We start from the raw sequence: 27241 nt of genomic DNA, 5'->3' as shown, positions 1-27241 counted from the left end.
GCTCTTGAGATCCCTAAGGTTTTTCTTTATGGAGTTCCCTGCCTCTAGACGATTCCTCCCTGTTATTGGCTTAGAAGCTCCTTTCCTTCTTTCAAGTCTCAGTGTGATGTCCCTTTGCCAGTGAGGCCTACTCTACTTCTTAATGTACAGAATGTCCCCTGTTATTCTCCCTTACAGCATTCTCTTTTTCTCATTTTAAAATTTACCAGTGTTAGGGCAGATTTATTTGTAAATTTACAAGTATAATGCCATCTCTTGCAGTAGACAATGAGTTCTATAAGGGAGGGCCTTCTGGTTTTTTACCACTATTATGCAACACTCAGCATAATGCCTGGCCCCATATATGGTAGATGCACAATGAATATTTAAGAATGGAAAAAGGAAGGGAGAAAAAGAGAGACAGAGAGAGAAATGAATAACAGAGAAAGCTAAGAAAAAAGGAAAGCCAATAAAACCAAGCACATGGTAACTTTTAAAAGGAAAGGAAGGATAAGAAACAACAAGCAGAAAATAGAGGAAAGACGGACACAAAGAAAAAAGTATTATAATCTAGTGGGAACAAAAATGCAAAGAAAGCATAAAATGAAAACTAAATGATCTCTGATGGCAGTCCAGCCATTCCAGCACTTTTCTATGAATATCAAGTAGAAAACCAGACGGAAACAGGATTATGACTGTCACCAATGAAAAATTGTCATATTGATGTCTACTTGTAATGCATGCATTGGTTTATTAACCCAAACTCCTTGAGTCAGCACCACAAATCTGGCTAATGGTCTTTAGAGCAGCCTAAATTTGCCCTTTAGGGTTATGATTTAGCTGACAGATGTGTAAAAACCCTTGTAGCCAGTTATCTTGGTATTGATTACGTATCCGTGAGGCTCATAGACTCATGTTTTTCCAGCCAAGGTCAGCATTACCTTAAAGCCTTGTGCCCTGATGCCGAGTTGTCTGTATTAGAGGGCATGACATAAATTCAGTTTATGGCTTGGCCACTTCCACTTTATACCACTGGTGTTTGTATAGATGAATATGGAAGACATTGATCTAAAGTTCTCTTCTGGGAAATAAATGTGTGTCAGTGAATTCTGGGTTAAGGCCAAAGCCTGTTGCCATCTCTCCCTTGCACAGAAGCAAAGCCAAGTCTTAAAGTTGTCAGAGGATATTTCTAAGTGAACTTGGACAACAAATATGCAGCTGTCAATGAAGCTTGCCCTGATGGCTTTATTTCAAATTACAAAGTGACACTTTTGCCACATTCCCAATCCCCGTTAACCTGCTCTACATTTTTTATTGTACTTAGCACCTCCTAACATATTTCATTATTTATGCTATTTATTATTTATTCACATATTTCACTAGAATATAACTGAATGAGGTCAAGAATGTATATTTTTGTATTTTTAATTTTAGTGGGTTCATGGTAGGTGTATATATTTATGGGGCACATCAGATATTCTGATACAGGTATACAATGCATAATAATCACATTAGGGTGTATGGGGTATCCATCACCTCAAGAATTAATCCTTTCTTTGTGTTACAAATAATCCAATTATACTCTTTTAGTTATTTTAAAATATGCAATAAATTATTGCTGACTATAATTATCCTGTCATCCTATCAAATGCTAGATCTTATTTATTCTATTTGACTATATTTTTGTACCCATTAACCATCCCCACTTCTCTCTTCCCTGCCCTCACCCACTATCCTTCCCAGAGTCTGGTAACCACGATTTTACTCTCTGTTTCCATGAGTTCAGTTTTAGTTTTTAGTTCCCACAAATGAAGAGAACATGCAAAGTTTGTCTTTCTGTGCCTGGCTTATTTCACTTAAAATAATATCCTCCATTTCCATCCATACTGTTCTAAATGATAGAATCTCATTCTTTCTTATGGCTGAAAAGGTCTCCATTTTGTATATGTATCACGTTTCCTCTATCCATTCATCTACTGAGGAAGATCACCTATTTTGTTCACTAGTGTATTCCAAGCACTCAGAACAGTGACTGTCACATAATAGGTAGGCACTTGATTCATATTTCATTAAATGATGAATCAATGAATGAATAAGTGAATGAAGATCAGTATTCTGTATTGTGGAGTGTAAGGAGGCAGGTACAAAGATATAAACATGAGGATCTTTGCCTTTGAAGAGCTTATGATTTAATTGTCAGAAAAGCAGACAAAAACTCCTATGAAATAGAAAACAGTAATAAATAGAATTACATACATTAATAAATACAGTGGAACCATAAGGGAGGCAGCTAACTGCAGCAGGAATAACACTAGACTTGGAAAATTGGGGTGAATCTTGGCTCTTCCATGTAACAACTATATTACCTCAGGCATGTCACTTAAATACTCTTGAGCATCAGATTTCTTGTAAGTATGAGTGAATAATAATGACTTCCTCATGAGATTATTGTGAGAATAAAGTAAGATAAATGTGAAAGTAACTGGCTAATAATATTTACTCAATAAATGTCTATCAGTTGAACAGACTTTCTAATTTAGAGATAAGAAAAGGCAAGCAGAGTGGTTAGTTTACTTGCACAAGGTCACACAGTTAGTGTCAGATTAGGAATCCCAAGACTCCTGATTTTCAGCCCAGTGTTACTGAAAATAGGACACAGTGCCTACCATGTCCCTCAGCTTATTCTTATGAGCAATTCTGTTTCTTACACACAACAAAAATTTATTATTTGTTCTAGAAAAGGGACATCATTTCCCTGAAATGTCCTCATTAGGCTCCAAGATGTCTAAGCTCTGTCTCTCTTTAATCGGTTTACTTGTGAAGGAGCAATTTGCTTTACGACCTCTTTGCAGAGTCTGAAGGGTTTATGACCATGTGGTGTCAACAAGAAGCTCTAAGATGCTTTCAGTTCCATTTACTAGCTTTGGAGTCTTCATATTGTAGGAGCCTATTTATTCTGAAAAGACTGGAGTTTGAACATTAAATCTGAGCACTCTGCATGCTTTTAAGCTTACAGTCAAATGGAACAATCACTTCTCATGGTCTGTTCTACAACCAAAGCAGCATTTTCTAAAACAATATCATCAGTATTAATGTGATGTGTTTTTAATAATAACACATCAACCTGTCCTTTCACAAGGCTTCAAACGGGTTGGATGGGACTGTTGTAGTCACTCTCATCACCTTTTTGTTAGTGGAAATAAAGATTTTCAGGGAGTTGACGGACATATTGACTCAAGTCTAGGAACTTGCAGTACTGAATCTATAATCATAGAAAGGGTGTACTATTTCCTTACTTTCAAATACATAAGTTGAGGCAGGTGTAAATAGGGAAGAGAGTAACTAAAGTCTCAGAGGCCTCAAACCTATCCATCATGCAACTAATTAGCACCACATGAACCCTAAATTTTGTAGTGGAATCCCAAAATAATGCTGAGGGGTGGGAAAGGAGTATGGTAAAGGTAACTCAAGCAAAAGCTTATTCTAACTACCTCAGGTACAAAAAAGTATGGTTGTTGTCAAGATATCACTGTGTTGGTAATTCAAGAGCAGAATATGAAACACAGTCAAACAACACTTTCAGCCTCTCAAATGATACACTCACCCTTGTCTCTGTCATAATCTGTGAACCTGTTCCATTTTCCTCCCTCTGATGATCCCATTTTTTTTCCTCCTTACCAATCAACGGTTATATGAACTTTTAGGTCAAATTCCCAATGTTCACTGACCCAAATTTTTGTTGTCTCAATTTTCATGGTCCTAAAAAAAGAGAGAAGAATCTCACTGGTCTTGTCAATCTTATCTAACTAGGAAACCCATATGGCTGGGAACTCTGGGGAAGGTGGGGTCACATGGGCAGCAGGGCCTATAATGGGCAGGTTCTTCAGAAATCTGGAGTTGAGAATGATAAACAGACCCCCCCATGAGTGGGAAACATGCTTGCTTATTAATTCTGGAAATAATACACTTCTCCTAGTCACAGTACCTTGTTTTAGCCAAAAATACTGTCATTGTTCACCTTTACTACTGTATCACCTCTAAACTGTTCTCCCCGTGTCCAGATTCTCCTCTTCTAAATTTGTTCCAGCTGCAATCAGAATAATTTTACTATGTCATTTTCCTGTTGAATACTCTAAAATGGCTCCCTACTTGCTCCTTAGAGGGAGACAAAGTCCAAATTCTTTAATATGCAGCACAAAGCCCATCTGGCCCACTGTCACAGACTCATACCTCTTTGTTTCCTGTGCTCTTTCCAAGCCACCCACTGTGCTGTGACTCAGACAAACTACTTCTCATTTCTTAGACACACCTGATTCCTTCTTATCTCCAAATTCTCTGCATATTCTGTTTATTTCACCTGGCATACTGTCCTCCTTTCTTACATCTGTCTAGTTATAGTTGTCCTTTAAAGTTCAATATAGATGCAAATTTCTCAAAAAAAAAAAACATTTTTTGATCTCCCACATGCTAGGACAGGTTTCCCCTGTGTATTCCTGCTCTGGAACACATTATACTTTATTGTCATGGGCTGTTTACTCTCCTATGCCCATCACCCCACAGAATCTCAGCACCCAGGAGGCAGACCTTTTTTGCAGTGCATTGTATCTTTCCAGCACAGGGCCTGGCACATAGTAGATGCTCAAGAAATATTTCTTGACTAAATGAAGGAGAAGACAGGGGCATCTCAAAGACTTCTGAAATCACCTCCTAGTTCTAGCCTATGGTCATTCAGCCACTGCTTGATAACTTTCATCTTCTTTCTGCATCATGGTTGACAAGATAAAGCAGTCCAAAGAGGTAGCAAAGCATAGTCTCCATAGCTTTAAATATCAACATGACCTACCCACTTTTCCCTAATATACACTTAAAATGATTGCAAAATATATTACTTCTGGTTTCCAACCTTAGGCCTGTCCCCTAGCACTGGAGTGATTGAAGGTACTTGGAATTGGCCTGCTGACAGGTATTTAGATATACACATTGCCAGAGATATGCTTCTGAGTCCCCAAGTCCCCACTGTCCCTCTAACAAAACACAGGAAATTAAAGGCCTTAACTGAGAATGTAAACTCAACCTCTGAAATAAATTGCACACCAAGCACATCCCCACACAACCCCCAAAAGGTCATGTTCTGAAAAGCCCAACTTTGCTCAGATCAGGAAAGAAACACGATAACTCATGGAATTTTTTTAAAAAGTCAGTTTTTTTCTCTTTGTATCTGTCACAGCTGCTAATAACTTTTTACTATATTTAGCTTCCACCTATCATTTGGGGAATATTTTGTGGAACCCATTTAAACTTACAAATAGGGTCTTCCTACCTTCTGTGAGTCCACAGATTATCCATCTGGAACATGCCTAGGACATTGAAACCAGTCTGTGGGATTGCCATGTCTCATTAAAAGCTTGGCAAGAAAGTAAAAAGCTGTTTAACTTTTCAGCTGCCCAGAAACACAACCTGATTAACATGAGTAGACGTTTAGTAGTTTATGAAACAAGGTTCTAACCAGCTTTTAAATCTACTAATCTTCTCTCATGGCTGTGCCCACGAGTCCCAGAAAAGCAGCCACTTAGCTCCTAGCTCACATCACCTAGTCCTAGGCCCTCAGCCAGTTTTTATGTATGACTTTATGGTCACAGCAACAGCCCCAGCAGAAGGAACTTGTAAGATTTGAGTATTTGAATGTTATCCATGCTAAAATCAGAGGAAGAATTGTTTGATTTTTAAGATGAAAATTTAACTAGAGAATTTTTCTTTTTTCCTTCTTTAAAAGTTTGAATTAAATCTCTCTTTTACAAAAACCTACGCTCTCCTCATTGGGTGGCATTTCACTGAAGTCTGACAACAGCAGCTTTTCCTGGGATGGATATCTCTCTGATGCAGTGCTTCCCTCTATATCTCAGCATCAGTTTTCATTTGTACAAAACACATGCTGTAAATGATGATATGGCAGCTACCTGGCTTGCTCCTGACAACTGGTACTCTTGTCAGGGGCAAAAATAGCAACAAAGGGGACATTATCTTCCCTAAGAAGAGGGCTTTATCCAGGGTGAGTGACCACATTTCAGTCTTATCTATTTATTAGTTTCAATATTCAAAAACTTAGACCAGATTTCTGTCATGGTGATGAGCCTCTGCAAAATGTTACCTCATACCAATCTCAATGGAAAGCTACTTTCAAAACAAATAAACAAAACAAAGAAGGAAAACTACTATTTTTATTTCAGTGCAGAAGAGTTTTGGTTTTGTTTGGTTTTTGTTTTTTCTCCGACCTTCCAGCCAAAGAGTAGTTTTAGGATTAAATGGGCATAATAGAGTTGATGTTTGGGCAGCTTGACCACATTTCACAGGCATCCTTGTATTACTCAGATCCATCTTTTACAATTTTAGCCCTGCACAAAGAATGTCATTGCATTATTAATTTAATCTGTTTTCAGAATTTGATTTCAGCAAGCAAATGTCGTCATACCTCAGTTCTTTCCAAAAACAAATACCTAGTTCCTCTGAAGTATAATTTTATGTGAAACCCTAACAAAAAAAGACTTCATATTCCCCACATGTTCTCATTGCCACTCATCTCTCAACCCCTTTACAAGATACATTCTACTTGCACCATTCTTGTGGATGTATTTCCTAAAACCAACAATCTCCTAATGACCATTTTCTAGACTTTTTCTTGTAAGGCCTGCTGAAGACTTAGCACAGGTCATTATCATTATATTTTTTATATACTCCACCTTTTTAGCTTCTAAAACTTTGAGATAAGTTTGCTTTGCTTTATCTCACTGACTGCTCTTTCCCTAGTTACTTAAGTTTTTTCTTACTCTTGACCCAGGACTGGGGATGATTCAGGATTCTTTTCTTAGCTGTGGCCTTATTTCTCTTCTTACAGGAGTAAATTGTTATGACCCAGGTATGACAAAGAGCTCTTGAATAGACACAAAAAGCATATGTGATAAAAGAGAAGATTGAAAAGTTGAAATTTATCGAAATTTACAATATATATGCATCACAGAACACCACCAAGAAAGTGAAGCAACAAACTACAGATGGAGAAAATATTTGCAAACCATATGTCTTATAGCCAGAATATGTAAAAAATTTTTACAACTCAACAATAAAAAAACAAATAAACCAACTTTTGAAGGAGCAAAGCATTTGTATAGACATTTATCCAAAGAAGTTATATGAATGGCTAATAGGCACGTGAAAACATGCTCAAAATCATTAGCCATAGGGAAATTTAAGTAAACACATGCTACATCAGCCTCTACATATTACATCATTCTACTTCTGTTGCCTCTGGTTTCCAGTTGGGTTCAGTCAATGGGAAGTATTAATAGAAGATATAAGCATAGTGGGAAATATAGACATTGAAGTATTTATTCCCCTGGCAACCTCCTGTGAGGTTTTGTGTTGAGAGAGAATGCATTACTCTAACAATGGCAAAGCTCCTGTTGGGCGATCCTCTCATAGACTTGCAACTACAGTGACAGGCCCTGGTACCCATTTCCTTCACTTTCAGCTTGAGGCTTGCTTCCTCATTTACTTCCAGGAGCACTTCATCCTTCCTTCTTGTTTTTATTTTTTTGTTTTTTTTGTTTTGTTTTGTTTTAATCTTGCCTTCAACCATGTAAATGATTCCTTCATAAGTCTTTCTTCCACCCTCTTTTTTGAGTGGACCATCTATTTTGAAAAAGCAGGCTACTAATGTAGCCACTCTCCACAGAAAAGTCCCATCTCACCAGGTTTCTTCTGAGGAGCAAGACACAAGCCCCCACTACTCCACAATGCCATGGACACCTATCTTTTCTTTCTGTCTTTGGAAAATTATTTTTAGGTGGAGTAAATCCTTCTCTCTCTGTTCAGGTTTTCTTCAGAAGCCCTTCTCTTCTCTGTCTGAAGAATGTACAGCAAAACCTCCTCATGGACTTGATTTTGGAAAGAAAATTAAGAAAGGAAAATTGTCATGTAGTTTCTTACATTACCACAAACCTCCCTGTGAGGTAAGAGAGCCTAGAAATTGTATTATTTAAGAAGAGGGAAAGAGAAAAAGGAGACAACTTCAATCATTGTTAAAAAAAATTACCTCTGCCACACTATCCTCTATGCCAGCATTTCTCAACTGGGGGCAATTTTGCCTCCTAGGGGTTATTTGACAGTGTCTGAAGGTATTTTTAGTTGTTACACAAGAAAGTACTAATGTTATCTCATGAACAGAAGCCAGGGATACCACTAAATGTTTTACAATGAAGAAGACAGCCCTTATATTAAAGAACTAGTCAACACAAAATGTTAATAGTGCTGAGGTTAAGAACCCTGAATTATGCTGACTTACGTGGTTCTATGAAGAGATGAGCAGCTGTAGCTTTAGCTGACTGACTGCTATGCTGCATCTATCATCTGAGCCAAATTCAAATTCCAGGTTTCCACTTACAGGTTTACAGTATGTCTCTAATTCGCCTTGACAGATAGAATATGCCCGCCTTTATTCTACAAATTTTCAATTAAATGGAATGTCTTTGTGGTTCCTTTACCTACCCTTCCAAATAGTTATATCTATGATTTCCTAATTCTCCTGCCTCAGGCTGTTCAGTTTCTGTTTGCTGAACTAGTAGCCTCTCCTCCTCATCCTCAGGTGTCCAAACCAGGTCAATACATCACCAGGTCAAAAACTTTTTCCTATCTCAACACCCATTACTCTATATTTTTCTGTCTTCATCACAGGAACAAGATCTCCCATATCAAAATCTTCTAGAACTTTCCATGGTGTTTATTATCTTTTCTTAATGTTTACTAACATTTTATTTTTAATAGTGAAAAATTGAATGCAATCTAAATGACAAAACTTAAGACAATGATTTGATAAACTAAATCCAATGATATATCCAATGAATATATCATGCAGTTAGCAAAATGGTAATACTCTACTTTTTCAACTTTTATTTTAGGTTCAGGGGTACACGTGCAGGTTTCTTATGTAGGTAAACTTCATGTCATGAGGGTTTGGTGTACAAATAATTTTGTCACCCAGGAAATAAGCATAGCACCTGATAGCTATTTTTTTTCTGATCTCCTTACCTCTCCCATGCTCCACCCTGAAGAAGGTCCTAGTGTCAGTTATTCCTCTTCTAGTATCCATGGTTCTCATTGTTCAGCTCCCAATTATAAGTGAGGACATGTGGTATTTGGTTTATGTTCCTGCATTACTTTGCTTAAAATAACGGCCTCCAGCTCCATCCATGTTGCTGCAAAGGACATAATCTTAATGGTTTTTGTTTTGTTTTGTTTTTGGCTGGATAGTATTCCATGGTGAATATGTATCATATTTTCTTTATCCAGTCTATCATTGATGGACATTTAGGTTGATTCCATGTCTTTTCTATTAGAAATAGTGTTGCAATGAACATATGCATGCATGTGTCTTTATGGTAGAATGATTTATATTCCTCTGGGTATATACCAATAATGAGATTGCTAGGTCTAATGGTAATTCCGTTTTTAGCTCTTTGAGGAATCACCACACTATTTTCCACAATGGCTGAATTAATTTACGCTCTCATTACACTCTCAGCAACAGTGTAAAAGTGTTCTCTTTTCCCTGCAACCTCACCAGAATCTGTTTTGTTGTTGTTGTTGTTGTTGTTGTTTTTACTTTTTAATAATAGCAATTCTGACTGATGTGAGATGATGTCTCATTGTGGTTTTGCTTTGCATTTCTCTCATGATTACTGATGTTGAGCATTTTTTCATATGTTTGCCGGCTGCATGTATGTCTTCTTTTGAAAAGTGTCTATTCATGTCCTTTGCCCACTCTTTGATGGGGTTATTTTTTTCTTGTAAATTTGTTTAAGTTTCTTATAGATTCTGGATATTAGACCTTTGTCAGATGCATACCTTACAAAAATTTCTCCCATGCTCTAGGTTGTCTGTTTTCTCTGTTAATGGGTTTTTAAAAAATTTACTCTGTTAACTTACTTGATTAATAATCTTTGGCTGTGCAGGAGCTCCATAGTTTAATTACATCCCATTTGTCAATGTTTTTTGTCTCAATTGCTTTTGGTATCTTTGTCATGAAATCTTTGGCAGGTCATATGTCCAGAATGGTATGTACTAGGTTATCTTCCAGAGTTTTTCTAGTTTCAGGTTATACATTTTAAGTGTTTAATCCATCATGAGTTAATTTTTGTATGTGATATATAGTAGGGTCCAGTTTAAATCTTCTGCATATGGCTAGCCAGTTATCCCAGCACCACTTATTGAATAGGGAGTCTTTTCCTGATTGCTTGTTTTTATCAGCTTTGTTGAAGATCAGATGGTTGTAGATGTGTGGCCTTAATGCTGAACTCTTTATTCTGTTCCACTGGTCTATGTGTCTGTTTCTGTACCAGTACCATGCTGTTTGGCTTACTGTAGCTGCATAGTATAGCTGATGTTGGGTAACATAATGCCTCCAGCTTTATTAATTTGCTTAGGATTGCCTTGGCTATTCAAGCTTTTTTTTTGGTTCCACATGAATATTTGTGTTCCAATTCTGAAGAATGTCATTAGTATTTGATAGGAATAGCATTGAATCTGTAAATTACTTCAAATCTGTAAGTGTGGCCATTTTAACAATATTGATTATTTCTATCCATAAGTATGAAATGTTGTTCTATTTGTTTGTATCATCTCAGATTTCTTTCAGCAGTGTTTTGTAATTCTCATCGTAGAGGTTTTTAACGTCCCTGGTTAGCTGTATTCCTAGGTATTTTACTCTTTTTGTCCCGATTGTGAATGGCATTACACTTCCAATTTGGCTCTCAGCTTGGATGTTGTTTGTGTATAAGAATGCTAGAGATGTGCCCTGCCATCTGTGTTTTTCCAGGGACATCAGGAAGCTGCACCCACCAGTTGAGTTCACATAAAAGTGGGATTGCTGGGCTGAAAGCTCTAGCAAGCAATGGCAACCTGGCTACCAGTGGTGAGGGTAGGTAGAGTGGCCAGCCATGTTCAGGCCAAAGCAGGACAGCTGGGCTGTAAGTTGGACCTGAGCCCTGTCCAGCAAGGGGCGGCTAGAGCAATCTTACTGTTCCCAGGCACTACAGCTGCAGCCTCAATTGGGGATATGGCAACAGTGCTGCTGGTGTGTTCTGGGGCTTGAGGGTTGTAGAGGTCCCCTCAGACATAAGAGTTACCCCCACAAAATGTCCAGGTGGCTCTCTGCCCCTACCTAGATGTGCCGTGGGGGGTGGAGTACAGGGGGACCAAGGGGATTTATCCATTCCCAGTCTTGTACGGGTGTCTGTAGAGAGCATGAATCCCCCTGGGGGCTCTCACTCACTCACCCTTTCCTATGTTGGAGAGGTTCTCCTGGCTCTACACTGAGCCTAAACCCACAGGTACCCAGCTTCGCTCCTCTCTGCTCTGCTCTTCGTGTTTTCCTGCTGTCTTGTTGGACCCTGACATGGTTTCCCAGATGATCAGCCTCCAGGGTCAGTCTTCACTTGCTCTTTTGTTTCCCCTCAATAAGCTGCTTCTAGTTTGACATCCTGGCTCCACCCCTCCCCATCTTTTGTCTTATATTGTGATCACTTGGCAAATATCTGTTCTCCAATACTAAACTGTAAGCTCTTTTTCTGAGTACAGTTTATCTTTTTTATAGTGATGATAATAATAAAAATTAATATTTACTAAAAACTTATTCTGGGATTGAGACCATGATAAGGACTTTTCATGCATTATGTCATTAAATATGTTACTTATATCCAGAAATAATATTCAAATAGTTACAACTGTTACAGCACAGGCACAGTGTCACAGCTCTCGGAGTAACTATTTCAGGCTTCTTACCTGCAGTAGAACATAATCTTATAACTAACAACCTCAAACTCAAGTACCCATCACAGATATTTAATTTCTCCAACATATTAGGGTTTTACCCAGTGATAATACACCGCACAACACCACACTTAAATTTATTTGCAAGTCAAAACTTAGTCTCTCTTCTATTAGACCTAACTTGATTAGACAAAAAGTATACCAAAATATACTGCCCAAATTCAAATTATAGCCTCCACCATTGTATCTACCCAGAAAAGCCTAATTAAGCTCTCCTTTTCCTTTTCTCTTACTCCCTCCCTCCTAACACTATTCTTAATTATTTAACCCTGTTCCCTCACGTAATCTCAATCACAATAAAAATACTAACAGAGATCAACCAGCAACCACCACCAATTAACATCCATAATTGTATAAGGCAGCTACACGCATAGAATCCTCACAAAGTAATCCTATTTCTTCACCCTCAAAGATCACCCAGTTTTCTATATTCTTAAAATCAATTACAATAGCCGAACAAAAGGCAGCAAAAACCTCTGCAGACTTAAATGTCCCTGTCTGACAGCTTTGAAGAGAGTAGTGGTTCTCCCAGCACGGAGTTGGAGATCTGAGAACAGACAGACTGCCTCCTCAAGTGGGTCACTGACCCCTGAGTAGCCTAATTGGGAGGCACCCCCAAGTAAGGGCAGACTGACAACCCACACAGCCGGGTACTCCTCTGAGACGAAACTTTCAGAGGAACGATCAGGCAGCAACATTTGCTGTTCAGCAATATTCACTGTTCTGCAGCTTCCGCTGCTGACACCCAGGAAAACAGGGTCTGGAGTGGACCTCCAGCAAACTCCAACAGACCTGCAGCTGAGGGTCCTGACTGTTAGAAGGAAAACTAACAAACAGAAAGGACATCGACACCAAAACCCCATCTGTACGTCACCATCATCAAAGACCAAAGGTAGATAAAACCACAAAGATAGGGAAAAAACAGAGCAGAAAAACTTAAAATTCTAAAAATTAGAGCGCCTCTCCTCCTCCAAAGGAATGCAGCTCCTCACCAGTAACGGAACAAAGCTGGATGGAGAATGACTTTGACGAGTTGAGAGAAGAAGGCTTCAGACGATCAAACTTCTCCGAGCTAAAGGAGGAAGTCTGAACTCATCACAAAGAAGATAAAAACCTTGAAAAAAGGTTAGACAAATGGCTAACTAGAATAATCAATGTAGAGAAGTCCTTAAATGACCTGATGGAGCTGAAAACCATGGCACGACAGCTACTTGACAAATGCACAAGCTTCAGTAGCCGATTTGATCAACTGGAAGAAACAGTATCAGTGATTGACCATCAAATGAATGAAATGAAGCAAGAAGAGAAGTTTAGAGAAAAAAGAGGAAAAAAGAGTAAAAAGAAATGAACAAAGCCTCCAAGAAAAATGGGACTATGTGAAAAGACCAAATCTATGTCTGATTGCTATGCCTGAAAGTGACAGGGAGAATGGAACCAAGTTGGAAAACATTCTGCAGGATATTATCCAGGAGAACTTCCCCAACCTAGAAAGACAGGCCAACATGCAAATTCAGGAAATACAGAGAACGCCACAAAGATACCTCTCGAGAAGAGCAACTCCAAGACACATAATTGTCAGATTCACCAAACTTGAAATGAAGGAAAAAATGTTAAGGGCAGCCAGAGAGAAAGGTCGGGTTACTCACAAAGGGAAGCCCATCAGACTAACAGCGGATCTCTTGGCAGAAACTCTACAAGCCAGAAGAGAGTGGGGGCCAATATTCAACATTCTTAAAGAAAATAATTTTCAACCCAGAATTTCATATCCAGCCAAACTAAGCTTCATAAGTGAAGGAGAAATAAAATCCTTTACAGACAAGCAAATGCTGAGAGATTTTGTCACCACCAGGCCTGCCCTAAAAGAGCTCCTGAAGGAAGCACTAAACATGGAAAGGAACAAGCAGTACCAGCCACTGCAAAAAAATGCCAAAATGTAAAGACCATCAAGGCTAGGAAGAAACTGCATCAACTAACGAGCAAAATAACCAGCTAACATCATAATGACAGGATCAAATTCACACATAACAATATTAACTTTAAATGTAAATGGGCAAAATGCTCCAATTAAAAGACACAGACTGGCAAATTGGATAGAGTCAAGACCCATTAGTGTGCTGTATTCAGGAAACCCATCTCACATGCAGAGACACACATAGGCTCAAAACAAAGGGATGGAGGAAGATCTACCAAGCAAATGGAAAACAAAAAAAGTCAGGGGTTGCAATCCTAGTCTCTGATAAAACAGGCATTAAACCAACAAAGATCAAAAGAGACAAGGCCATTACATAATGGTAAAGGGATCCATTCAACAAGAAGACCTAAGTATCCCAAATATATATGCACTCAATACAGGAGCACCCAGATTCATAAAGCAAGTCCTTAGTGACCTACAAAAAGACTAGACTTTAACACCCCACTGTCAACATCAGACACATCAATGAGAGAGCAGGTTAACAAGGATACCCAGGAATTGAACTCTGCTCTGCACCAAGCAGACCTAATAGACATCTACAGAACTCTCCACCCCAAATCATCAGACTATACATTTTTTTCAGCACCACGCCACACCTATTCCAAAATTGACCACATAGTTGGAAGTAAAGCACTCCTCAGCAAATGTAAAAGAACAGAAATTCTCTCAGACCACAGTGCAATCAAACTAGAACTCAGGGGTAAGAAACTCACTCAAAACCGCTCAACTACATGGAAACTGAACAACCTGCTCCTGAATGACTACTGGGTACATAGCGAAATGAAGGCAGAAATAAAGATGTTCTTTGAAACCAACGAGAACAAAGACACAACATACCAGAATCTCTGGGACACATTTAAAGCAGTGTGTAGAGGGAAATTTATAGCACTAAATGCCCAGAGGAGAAAGCAGGAAAGATCTAAAATTGACACCCTAGCATCACAATTAAAAGAACTAGAGAAGCAAGAGCAAACAAATTCAAAAGCTAGCAGAAGGCAAGAAATAACTAAGATCAGAGCAGAACTGAAGGAGACAGAGACACAAAAAACACTTTCAAAAATCAATGAATCCAGGAGCTGGTTTTTTGAAAAGATCAACAAAATTGATGGACCTCTACCAAGACTAATAAAGAAGAAAAGAGAGAAGAGTCAAATAGACGCAATAAAAAATGATACAGAGGATATCACCACCGATCCCATAGAAATACAAACTGCCATCAGAGAATACTATAAACACCTCTATACAAATAAACTAGAAAATCTAGAAGAAATGGATAAATTCCTTGACACATATACCCTCCCAAGACTAAACTAGGAAGAAGTTGAATCTCTGAATAGACCAATAACAGGCCCTGAAATTGAGGCAATAATTAATAGCTTACCAATCAAAAAAAGTCCAGGACCAGATGGATTCACAGCCAAATTCTACCAGAGGTACAAGGAGGAGCTGGTACCATTCCTTCCGAAACTATTCCAATCAATAGAAAAAGAGGGAATCCTCCCTAACTCATTTTATGAGGCCAGCATCATCCTGATACCAAAGCTGGGCAGAGACACACCAATAAAGAGAATTTTAAACCAATATCCCTGATGAATATCAATGCAAATATCCTCAATAAAATACTGGCAAACTAAATCCAGCAGCACATCAAAAAGCTTATCCACCATGATCAAGTGGGCTTCATCCCCGGGATGCAAGTCTGGTTCAACATACGCAAATCAATAAACGTAATCCAGCATATAAACAGAACCAAAGACAAAAACCACACGATTATCTCACTAGATGCAGAAAAGGCCTTTGACAAAATTCAACAGCCCTTCATGCTAAAAACTCTCAATAAGTTAGGTATTGATGGGACATATCTCAAAATAATAAGAGCTATTTATGACAAGCCCACAGCCAATATTATACCGAATGGGCAAAAACTGGAAGCATTCCCTTTGAAAACTGGCACAAGACAGGGATGCCCTGTCTCACCACTCCTATTCAACATAGTGTTGGAAGTTCTGGCCAGGGCAATCAGGCAGGAGAAGGAAATAAGGGCATTCAATCAGGAAAAGAGGAAGTCAAATTGTCCCTGTTTGCAGATGACATGATTGTATATCTAGAAGACCCCATCGTCTCAGCCCAAAATCTCCTTAAGCTGATAAGCAACTTCAGCAGTCTCAGGATACAAAATCAATGTGCAAAAATCACAAGCATTCTTATACACCAATAACAGACAAACAGAGAGCCAAATCCTGAGTGAACTCCCATTCACAATTGCTTCAAAGAGAATAAAATACCTAGGAATCCAACTTACAAGGGATGTGAAGGACCTCTTTAAGGAGAACTACAAATCACTTCTCAACAAAATAAAAGACAACACAAACAAATGGAAGAACGTTCCATGCTCATGGACAGAAAGAATCAATATCTTGAAAATGGCCATACTGCCCAAGGTAATTTATAGATTCAATGCCATCCCCATCAAGCTACCAATGACTTTCTTCACAGAATTGGAGAAAAACTACTTTAAAGTTCATATGGAACCAAAAAAGGGCCCACATTGCCAAGTCAATCCTAAGCCAAAAGAACAAAGCTGGAGGCATCACGCTACCTGACTTCAAACTATACTACAAGGCTACGGTAACCAAAATAGCATGGTACTGGTAACAAAACAGAGATATAGACCAATGGAACAGAACAGAGCCCTCAGAAATAATACCACACATCTACAGCCATCTGATCTTTGACAAACCTGAGAAAAACAAGCAATTGGGAAAGGATTCCCTATTTAATAAATGGTGCTGGGAAAACTGGCTAGCCATATGTAGAAAGCTGAAACTGGATTCCTTCCTTACACCTTATACAAAAATTAATTCAAGATGGATTAAAGACTTAAAAGTTAGACCTAAAACCATAAAAACCCTAGAAGAAAACCTAGGCATTACCATTCAGGACATAGGCATGGGCAAGGACTTCATGTCTAAAACACCAAAAGCAATGGCAACAAAAGCCAAAATTGACGAATGAGATCTAATTAAACTAAAGAGCTTCTGCACAGCAAAAGAAACTACCATCAGAGTGAACAGGCAACCTACAAAATGGGAGAAAATTTTTGCAATCTACGCATCTGACAAAGGGCTAATATCCAGAATCTACAAAGAACTCAGATAAATTTACAAGAAAAAAACAAACAACCCCATCAAAAAGTGGGCAAAGGATACGAACAGACACTTCTCAAAAGAAGACATTTATGCAGCCAAAAGACACAGGAAAAAATGCTCATCACCACTGGCCATCAGAGAAATGCAAATCAAAACCACAATGAGATACCATCTCACACCAGTTAGAATGGCGATCATTAAGAAGTCAGGAAACCATAGGTGCTGGAGAGGATGTGGAGAAATAGGAACACTTTTACACTGTTGGTGGGACTGTAAACTAGTTCAACCATTGTGGAAGTCAGTGTGGCGATTCCTCAGGGATCTAGAACTAGAAATACCATTTGACCCAGCAATCCCATTACTGGGTATATACCCAAAGGATTATAAAGCATGCTGCTATAAAGATACATGCACACGTATGTTTATTGGGGCACTATTCACAATAACAAAGACTTGGAACCAACCCAAATGTCCATCAATGATAGACTGGATTAAGAAAATGTGGCACATATACACCATGGAATACTATGCAGCCATAAAAAATGATGAGTTCATGTCCTTTGTAGGGACATGGATGAAGCTGGAAACCATCATTCTCAGCAAACTATTGCAAGGACAAAAAATCAAACACTGCATGTTCTCACTCATAGGTGGGAATTGAATAATGAGAACATTTGGACAGAGGAAGGGGAACATCACACACTGGGGCCTGTTGTGGGGTTGGGGGAGGGGGGAAGGATAGCATTAGGAGATATACCTAATGTAAATGACGAATTAATGGGTGCAGCACACCATATGTATACATGGCACATGTATACATATGTAACAAACCTGCACGTTGTGCACATGTACCCTAAAACTTAAAGTATAATAATAATAAAATTTAAAAAAAAAAAGCAAGTGGAGGTATTACCAGACCATAGCCTACATTTGTGCCAATCACCGAGTTTTGGCCAATCAAATGTAGCCGACTGTTCAAACTGTGTTCAAATAAGGCAAACGCCGAGCTGTAACCAATCCAGCTGTTTCTGTATCTCATTAAAAAAAAAAATTACAATTTCTACCTCATCATAATCAATTATTCACATAACTAACGCCAACTCTAACAGCAACCCTAATAGCAAAGCACCCCACAGAGAAACACTTGGCCCTCAGGTCTCAGGGTATTTCTCAGTAGCTGTCACTGTCATATAACCAAAAATGACCATTATTGCCCCCAAATAAATTTTTAAAAAACTATTAAACCTACAAAAGCCCCACCAAGTTTAATACAATACTGCAATCCCCTCCCCCACTAATAATTAACCCCAGTCCCCCATAAATAGGAGAAGGCTTTGAAGAGAGCCCCACAAGGCCTATAACAAGAATAATATTAAAAATACAATATATGTTCTAATTCTAAAATGGAATATAACTATGACTAATGACATGAAAAATCATCATTGTACTTCAATTATAAGAACCCTAATGACTAACACTCATGCGACGCACGCCTTAATAAAAATTATTAACCACTTGTTTATTGACCTACCTGCACCATCAGACATCTCTGCGTGGTGAAACTTCAGCTCTCTTCTAGAAATTTGCCCGGTCCTTCAAATCGGTACAGGGTTATTCCTAGCTATACATTACAAGTTAGATACTTCAACTACCTTCTCCTTAGTCACATGCATTTGCTGAGATGTAAATTACAGCTGAGTTATCCGCTACCTACGTGCTAGTGGGGCTTCAATATTCTTCATCTGCCTATTTCTACATGTAGGCTGAGGCTTATACTACAGATCATTCACCTTCCTAGAAACTTGCAATATTGGCATTATTCTTCTATTTGCAGTTATAGCAACAGCATTCATAGGTTACATACTTCCATGAGACCAAATATCATTCTGAGGTTCAACAGTACCGACAAATGTACTATCAGCCACCCCATAATTGGAACCAACCTTGTACAATGAATTTGAGGTGGATTCTCAGTTGATAAAGCCACCTTTATATGATTCTTCACTTTCCATTTCATCCTACCTTTTATTATCACAGCCCTAGTAGCCATCAACCTCTCATTCCTACATGAAACAGGATCTAATAACCCCTCAGGAATTTCATCAGACTGACAAAATCTCATTTCACCCTTATTACACAATTAAAGATATTCTAGGCTTAATTCTACTTCTCCTGCTCCTGCTAATTCTAGTTCTATTCTCACGTGACTTCCTAGGAGGCCCAGACAACTACACCCCAGCAAACTCCCTCAGCACTCTGCCCCATATCAAACCGAAGTGGTACTTTTTATTTGCCTACGCAACTCTACAGTCTATCCCAAATAAACTAGGGGGTGTACTAGCCCTTGTGTTTTCTATCCTCATTCTAGCAATTATCCCAATACTCCATACATCTAAACAACGAAGTATGACATTCCAACAATTAAGTCAGTGTTTATTCTGAATCTTAGTGGCTGACCTATTCACACTTACTTGAATCGGAGAACAACCCATCAAACACCCTTTCATCATTTATCAGACAAACCACATTCATTGCATATTTTTCTATTATTCTCATTTTTATAGCATTCACCAGCTTAATTGAAAATAAACTACCTAAATGAAGATGTCCTTGTAGTATAACTTTATTACTCTAGTCTTGTAAACCAAAAATGGAGGATTTCCTCCCCAGGACAACCTCAGGGAAAAAGCATCCCGCTTCACCGCCAGCTCCCAAAGCTGAAATTCTGCTTAAACTACTCCCTGCATCCTTTAATGACCAATTAGAACAAATGCTAGCCATAAACAGCCAGTAAATCCAAACAGGGGGTGCTAGTGAGTATCAGCTGTTTGTATACCACTTTATTTATTTTCTGTTACCTCTCATGCAATCAGAGGTCCATGAAGATTTGTAGGTAGGTTAATAATTCATTGTAGATATTACTTAACCTTAGCAGGAAATCAGATGTCTATTTCACCTCTATTTCCTTGGGAATTAGGCCAGTGTCAAGCATACAGAAAGTGCTTGTGAATATTTGTAGAATAAACAACAACAAAATACTAAAGTGCTTTCAGGTATTGCATACTTTTTGTGTGCCAGACACAACATCAGATATTTTTATTGTATTATTTCAATTCATATAACAATGCCACCAGAAGGCATTATGACAACAATATTACCATTGAGAAAACCTAGACAAATACAGGCTAAACAATAATGGTGTTAATGTGTTGACAGAAAGAGATTCAGACCAGTTGTGCACAACTACTTAGATGTAGTTGCTCACAAGAAACTCTACAAGGTGAGTGATGATGGTAAGCATTCACCCACAAGAAAAGCAAGAAATGGCTGGGGACAGTAGCATTCATGTAGAAAGTGACTCAAAAAAGTGTGAGGAAGTGATTCTAGTCCTTTAACACTGCTTTTTTTGTTTGGTCTTTCTCTTTTTTTAAATAGCGAGTGGGTAAATGGTAATGGTTATTGGTCCCATGTTTTATTTTGGTCCTATGTTGGTCCCATGTTTTATTTCTAGTGGTAATAAAAAAGAGATGCATACATGAAGAAAAAACAGGAGATTTAGTCCACACGTGGAACAGAACAAAACCCACAACTTCTAACCAATGAGGATGAAAAAACTGTGACCATTTATTTCTGGGTTTCTATTCTGTTCCATTGGTTTATATATCTATTTTTGTACCAGTACCATGCTGTTTTGGTTACTGTAACCCTGTAGTATAGTTCAAAGTCATGTAGCACGATGCCTTCAGTTTTGTTCTTTTTGCTTAGGATTACCTCGTCTATTCAGGCTCTTTCTTGGTTCCACATGAATTTTAAAGTGGCTTTTTTTCTAGCTATGTGAAGAATCTCAATGGTAGTTAAATAAAAATAGCATGTATAGGAATTTGTAGGAATCTATAAATTTCTTTGAGCAGTATGTCCATTTTAATGACATTGATTCCTCCTATTCATGAGCATGGAATGTTTTTCAATTTGTTTGTGACATCTCTGATTCCTTTCATCAGTGTTTTATAGTTCTCGTTGTAGAGATCTTTCACCTCCCTAGTTAGCTGTGTTTTTAGGTATTTTATTCTTTTAGTGGAAATTGTGAATGGGAGTACGTTCCTGATCTGGTTCTCAGCTTGACTGTTGTTGGTGTAAAGAAATTCTAGTGATTTTTGCACATCCATTTTATTTCCTGAGACATTTCTGAAGCTGATTATCAGCTTAAGAAGCTTTTGAGCTGAGACTTTAAGGTTTTCTAGATAAAATTATGTCATCCACAAACAAGGATTGTGTCATCTGCAAACAGATGACATAATCTCATATCTATACCATCCCTCTTCCTATTTGGACGTCGTCTATTTCTTTCTCTCGCTGATTGTCCTGGGCAGGACTTCCAATACTATGTTGAATAGGAGTGGTGAGAGGGCATCTTTGCTGTGTTCCAGTTTTCAAGGAAAATGCTTCCAGCTTTTGCTCTTTCAGTATGATGTGGGCTGTGGATTTGTCAAATATGGCTCTTACTATTTTGAGGTACGTTCCTGCAGTGCTTAGTTTACTGAGACTTATTAACATAAATTGATATTTAATTTTATCAAAAGCCTTTTCTTCATATATTGAGATTATCACGTGATTTTTGTCTTTAGTTCTGTTTATGTGATGAATCACATTTATGGATTCGTGTATGTTGAGCCAACCTTGCATCCCAGGGGTAAAGCCTATTTGATTTTGGTGGATAACTTTTTGATATGCCGCTGGATTTGCTTTGCCAGTATTTTGTTAAGGATTTTCGCATCAATGTTCATCAAAGATATTGGCCTGAAGTTTTCTTTTTTTGTTTTATCTCTGCCTGATTTTGGTATTATAATGATGCAGGCCTCATAGAATGAATTACAGAGGAGTCCCTTCTCCTCATTTTTTTGAAATAATTTTAGTAGGAATGGTACCAGCTCCTCTTTGTTCATCTGGTAGAATTCAGGTATGAATCCATCTGGTTCTGTGCTTTTTCTTTTTGGTTGATACCCTATTTATTACTGCCTCAATTTCAGAGCTTGGTATTGGTCTGTTCAGGGATTCAATTTCTTCCTGGTTCAGGCTTGGGAGGGTGCATGTGTCCAGGAATGCATCCATTTCTTCTAAATTTTCAAGTTTATGTGCATAGAGGTATTCATAATATTTTCTGGTGATTATTTGTATTTCTGTGGGGTCAGTGGTAACATCCCCCTTGCCATTTCAGATTGTGTTATTTGAACCTATTCAATAAATGGTGCTGGGAGAACTGGCTAGCCATATGCAGAAGATTGAAACTGGACCCATTCCTTATGCCATATACAAAAATTAACTCAAGATGGATTAAAGACTTAAACATAAAACTCAGCACTGTAAAAATCCTGGAAGACCACCTAGGCAATACCATTCAGGACATAGGCACAGGCAAAGATTGCATGAGGCAGATGCCAAAAAGCAATTGCAACAAACAGAAAAATTGGTAGCGTTAATCTAATTAAACTAAATCGTTTCTGTACAGCAAAAGAAATTATCAACAGAGTAAACAGACAACTACAACATGGGAGAAAATTTTTGCAAACTATGTATCTCACAAAGGTCTAATATCCACCATCTATAAAAAACTTAAAACAAATTTACAAGAAGAAAACAACAAACAGCCCCATTAAAAAGTGAGAAAAGGACCTGAACAGACATTTCTCAAAAGAAGACATAGATGCAGCCAACAAGCATATGAAAAAATGCTCAACATCAGTAATCATTAGAGAAATGCAAATCAAAACCACAACAAGATACCATATCACACCAGTCAGACTGGCTATTACTAAAAAGTCACAAAATAACATACTGGTGAGGTTGTGGAGAAAAAGGAATGCTTATACACTGTTGGTGGGAATGTAAATTAGTTCAACCATTGTGGAAGACAGTGTGGTAATTCTTCGAAGTCCTAAAGACAGAAATACCATTCAACCCAGCAATCCCATTACGGGGTATACATCCAAAGGCATACAAATCATTCTGTTATAAAGACACATGCACACATATGTTTATTGCAGCACTATTCACAATAGCAAAGATGTAAAGTCAACCTAAATGCTCATCAATGATAGACTGGATAAAGAAATGGTGTTAGATATACACCATGGAATATTATGCAGCCGTAAAAAGAGAACAAGATCATGTTCTTTGCAGGGGCATGGATGGAGCTGGAGGCCATTATCCTTAGGAAACTAATGCAGTAACAGAAAACAAAATACCACATGTTCTTACTTACAAGTGGGAGATAAATGGGCGCATAAAGGGAAACAACATACATATAGGCCTACGGAGAGTGGAGGGTGGGAGGACAGAGAGGATCAGGAAAAATAACTAATGCATACTAAGCTTAATATCGGGTGATCAAATAACCTGTACAACAAAGCCCCATGACAGTTCACCTATATAACAAACCTGCACATGTACCCCTGAACTTAAAAGAAAAGTTAAAAAAAAAAAAAAAAAAGCAGGGAGCCTGAAAGAGAGTAGAGCTTTCTCCCTATAATCATGGATCTCTTTTTAGGCATATACTTTATTTGCAGGCATATCATGAAGTATAAACATATTAGTTAACAAAAAAAAAAGTGACCATAAAAATGTTCCTTACAAAATCTAGAACTCTCTGTGGTGATTTTGAGCTGACTAGAAAATTGCTAGACAAATACTGATCAGCTTCCACTGCCCACGATATCTAAGCGCACCACGAATACACACTGAGACCTTGGGCTCAAATGCCTCCACATCATTTCTTTCCATTCCTTATTTGAATTTTAGAGCATAAAACTTTACAAAATAAAGTGATCCCTCACAAAAGCACAGCAATTGAGTGCACCTGTGAGGCTGTTCTCACTGAATATTGTTTTTAAAGACCACAATAATCCTCTGGTTTTTCTTTCGCTTGATCCTTTTATGGGTTTTGTGTTGTAGGGTGGCTGCATATTACATGAAATTTAATCAAGAAGCTACTCTTTTGTGTAACTAAATGGAAATCTGGGCATCTGCTTCGTCAGTGACCTTTGACTGACCCTGGTTCACTATAGCCAGGAATATAAAAAAATTAAAGGTTTTATGTCAGAAGCTAAGAAAAATAGCTATTGGTGTCCCAGCTCTATTCTTTGCTGCTTGGATGTAGGGTTCTGGTTTCTTTCTCATTGCAAATTGGGCAAAGCCCCTTCCAAATTTTTTGTGTCCCCTTCCCATAAATAAAAAATTCAGTTTTGACTGTATGGCAAACTTGCATGTGTTTTTCTGGGTGGTAGATAGACCTATTCTTAGCTTGTCTGATCTACGCTTTTTAACTTTAGTTTTAGATATTTGTAACTTTATTTTCAAAGGCACATTCTCAAAGGTAAACCCAGACTGTTGTTTTCAGAGTTAGTAGTAGTGAAGTATCTAATACATTTTACAAGAAGTAGTCCCTTAGATTTCTATAGGGTATCCCTCCGGGATTTTGACATACTTTGTTTCTGTACATCTTCTCCTGGAATTCTTTGGTGTATTATTCAGGGTTTTCCATTGAAACAGAACCAATAAGACACATACACACACACACACACACATGCACACACATACACATGCACACACATGTGTATAAGTAAGATTTATAAGGAACTGACACACATGATTGTGGAGGCTGAGAAGTCTCATGATCTGCTGTCTGAAAGTTGGAAGTCCAGGGAGCCAGTAGTGTAGTTCCAGGTCAAGTGCAGGAGAACAATGTCCCATCTCTAAAGCAGGTAGAGAGAGTAAATTCTCCCTTATCCCACATTTTGTTCTATTTGGACCTCCAAAGGATTGGACAATGCCCATTCACATTATGGGAGACAATCTGCTTTACTCATTCTACCAAATCATAAGTTAATCTCATCCAGAAACACCCTCACAGACACACTCAGAATAATGTGTAGCCAAATAGCTGGGCATCCCATCTCCCAGTCAATTTGACAAACAAAATTAACCATCAAAATTTGGTAGCTCCAGTCTCTAAAACTCAAGAAAATACAAGAGCTAGAGTTCTATTGATCTAGTCAGATTTAATCTTAGAGCAAGGCTAGAAACTGTGAGTTCCTTAAAAAGGATGCCCATATCTCTTGAATTTCATACCCAGAACACAGCACAGTGCCTAGTAAATGGTGAGTAACCAGTAAATGTTGAATTAATCACTGTGCTATGAGACGTTCAAGTGAGCGTTGGTTTATGTAATTTTATGTTAACAAAGTGAGAACATCTACATTACCTTCTCTTACCCCTGTAGATCTCTAAAAACCAGCATCTACATCAAATGGATAGAAATTCTATATAGAATTCTACATGGAAGGAAACCAAGATACCAGCAATCTAGCTAATATTTATATTTCTTGTAGTACCCATTTGGATATGCTCAGAGCAAAATGAGTTTCACATTGAGCCTTCAATAGATGCCTCCCTAAGCTAGACATGATCTCTTTCATTTCCTGTTTTCTAATTTACTTGTTAGTTCAACAGAAAGTCAATATTACAGAATCATAGGTTTTCATTTTTTTAATTTTTCCTTTGACAGGAAAACTGATATCTCGGTAAGAGTGAATTCAAAGATGCCAAAAGATCACATTTCTATCCAGTTATTTTCTGAGCTTTTACCAAGAAATAAAAGAAAATACAAATGAACACCGAAGTAGTGTCAGAGTGCAAGTTCACATCTAGTATGTAGAACTGATTTTCTGACAATCTCTAAAAAATAACCACATTCGCTGTATTAATAAATAAATGCAGAAATGAGCCTTGGGTTTATCTGGGCTCCAGACAGGCTTTCTTGGCCTGTCAGAGCCAAGTGAATTGTCTACAGAAAGCCTTCCACCAAAGCTTCCTTGAGCACCACGTCTAAGGAAGGGACACCAAAGAATTGCAAAAGATAGGTAAGCAATATGTAATATTAATAAGTGGCCCAAACTGGACAAGTTAAATCTTCCAAATGCTGCCCCCAGTAACTCTAAACTAGCTGTTGATTCCTTTACCGCCCAACTGGGAAGCCACATGGTTAGTCTCGCCCACAAAAAATTATATTATCAACTGCAGGGATCATATTAGCAACATATCTTTACTTGATATAAGAGCCATAAAATTTATTGGCAGAAAATAATGCAGTCTGTACATGTTTAAAAATATGAAGGCATATACTTACACAAACATTCAACTCATAATTCTATAAATTGTCATCATTTGGGGGTAAGATTTCTTTCAGCTACAAGATGGAAGTTATGCCATACCTATGAATATTCTCTCCTCATATTCAGTTTTCAGAAACAATCCATTGAAGAACTATGATTATTTCCCCAGTTCAATTTTTCTGCTTGACCTCATATGGCTGTCAGGCTTAGGACAGCTGACAAGACAATTAAGCAAAAGGCAGCCAAAAACAAAGAAAATAATAGGGAATTTTAAATACTTGAATCAAAAAGCAAACTTTCTGACTCACCATGCATTGTCAAGTTGTCCCAAATGCTTTCTCATAGGCTCAGCAGGATGTTGATTACCTGAGCACCAGCTCTGTCATCCCCAATGGGAAGCTGCAACACCATAATGGTAACAGAGAAGCTATTGTCAGTGGGCTGCTTTAATTTAATTGCTCAGTTAAAAATTATGAGAAAGAAAACAAAAATATCTTATATATGACCATCATAAAGTGTAATATTAAATCCATGGAAATTAGAATTCTGCATGATAAAAATAACAGGCTACTGAGCCTAAAATCTACATGCAAAGGATTCCCAAATTTAAATTTCAAAGCTAATCCCCTTTTCCTGTACTCTAGACTTGTTTATTATTCTGCTTTCTTAGCATCTTTATTTGTTTTCATAATAAGAATCTTAGAATTCATATGGTCAAAACAACTTGATTCCTCAACCTTTTCAATACTCTTTCTTACTAAATTTCTCAGTTTCAGTTATTTTACATCCACTAGGTCATTAAGCAAAAACCCAAGAGTCATTCTTGATTCCTCTCTTGTAATGAAATCAATTATGGTTGGGCAAGGTGGCTCACACCTGTAATCCCAACACTTCAGGAGGCTGAGATGGAAGGAAGACTTACCTGGGCCAGGAGTTTGAGAACAGCCTGGACAACACAGCAAGAGCCCGTCTCTACAAAAAAAATAAAAAAATTAACCGGGCATGGTGGCACATGCCTGTAGTTCCAACTACTCTGGAGGCTGAAGCAGGGGGATTGCTTGTGCCCAGAAGTTTGAGGCTACAATTAACTATGA

At 38.0% G+C, this 27241-nt stretch overlaps 1 long non-coding RNA gene across 5 annotated transcripts in view; it reads right to left on the bottom strand.

The window, feature by feature from the left end:
• The window catches only part of LOC129036929 (uncharacterized), an 806216-nt gene that overhangs the window by 277280 nt on the left and 501695 nt on the right, over positions 1 to 27241 (bottom strand). For all 5 annotated transcript variants that reach the window (XR_010126426.1, XR_010126429.1, XR_010126427.1 and 2 more), the window contains 2 exons: positions 27070 to 27119; positions 26456 to 26546 (listed from right to left, as the gene is read on the bottom strand). This is a non-coding gene — a long non-coding RNA (uncharacterized LOC129036929). The remainder of the gene's footprint in view (positions 1 to 26455; positions 26547 to 27069; positions 27120 to 27241) is intronic.

This window comes from Pongo pygmaeus, chromosome 4 (assembly GCF_028885625.2).
Source record: "Pongo pygmaeus isolate AG05252 chromosome 4, NHGRI_mPonPyg2-v2.0_pri, whole genome shotgun sequence".
NCBI lineage: Eukaryota > Metazoa > Chordata > Mammalia > Primates > Hominidae > Pongo > Pongo pygmaeus.
This window is presented reverse-complemented; position numbering and strand designations above follow the sequence as displayed.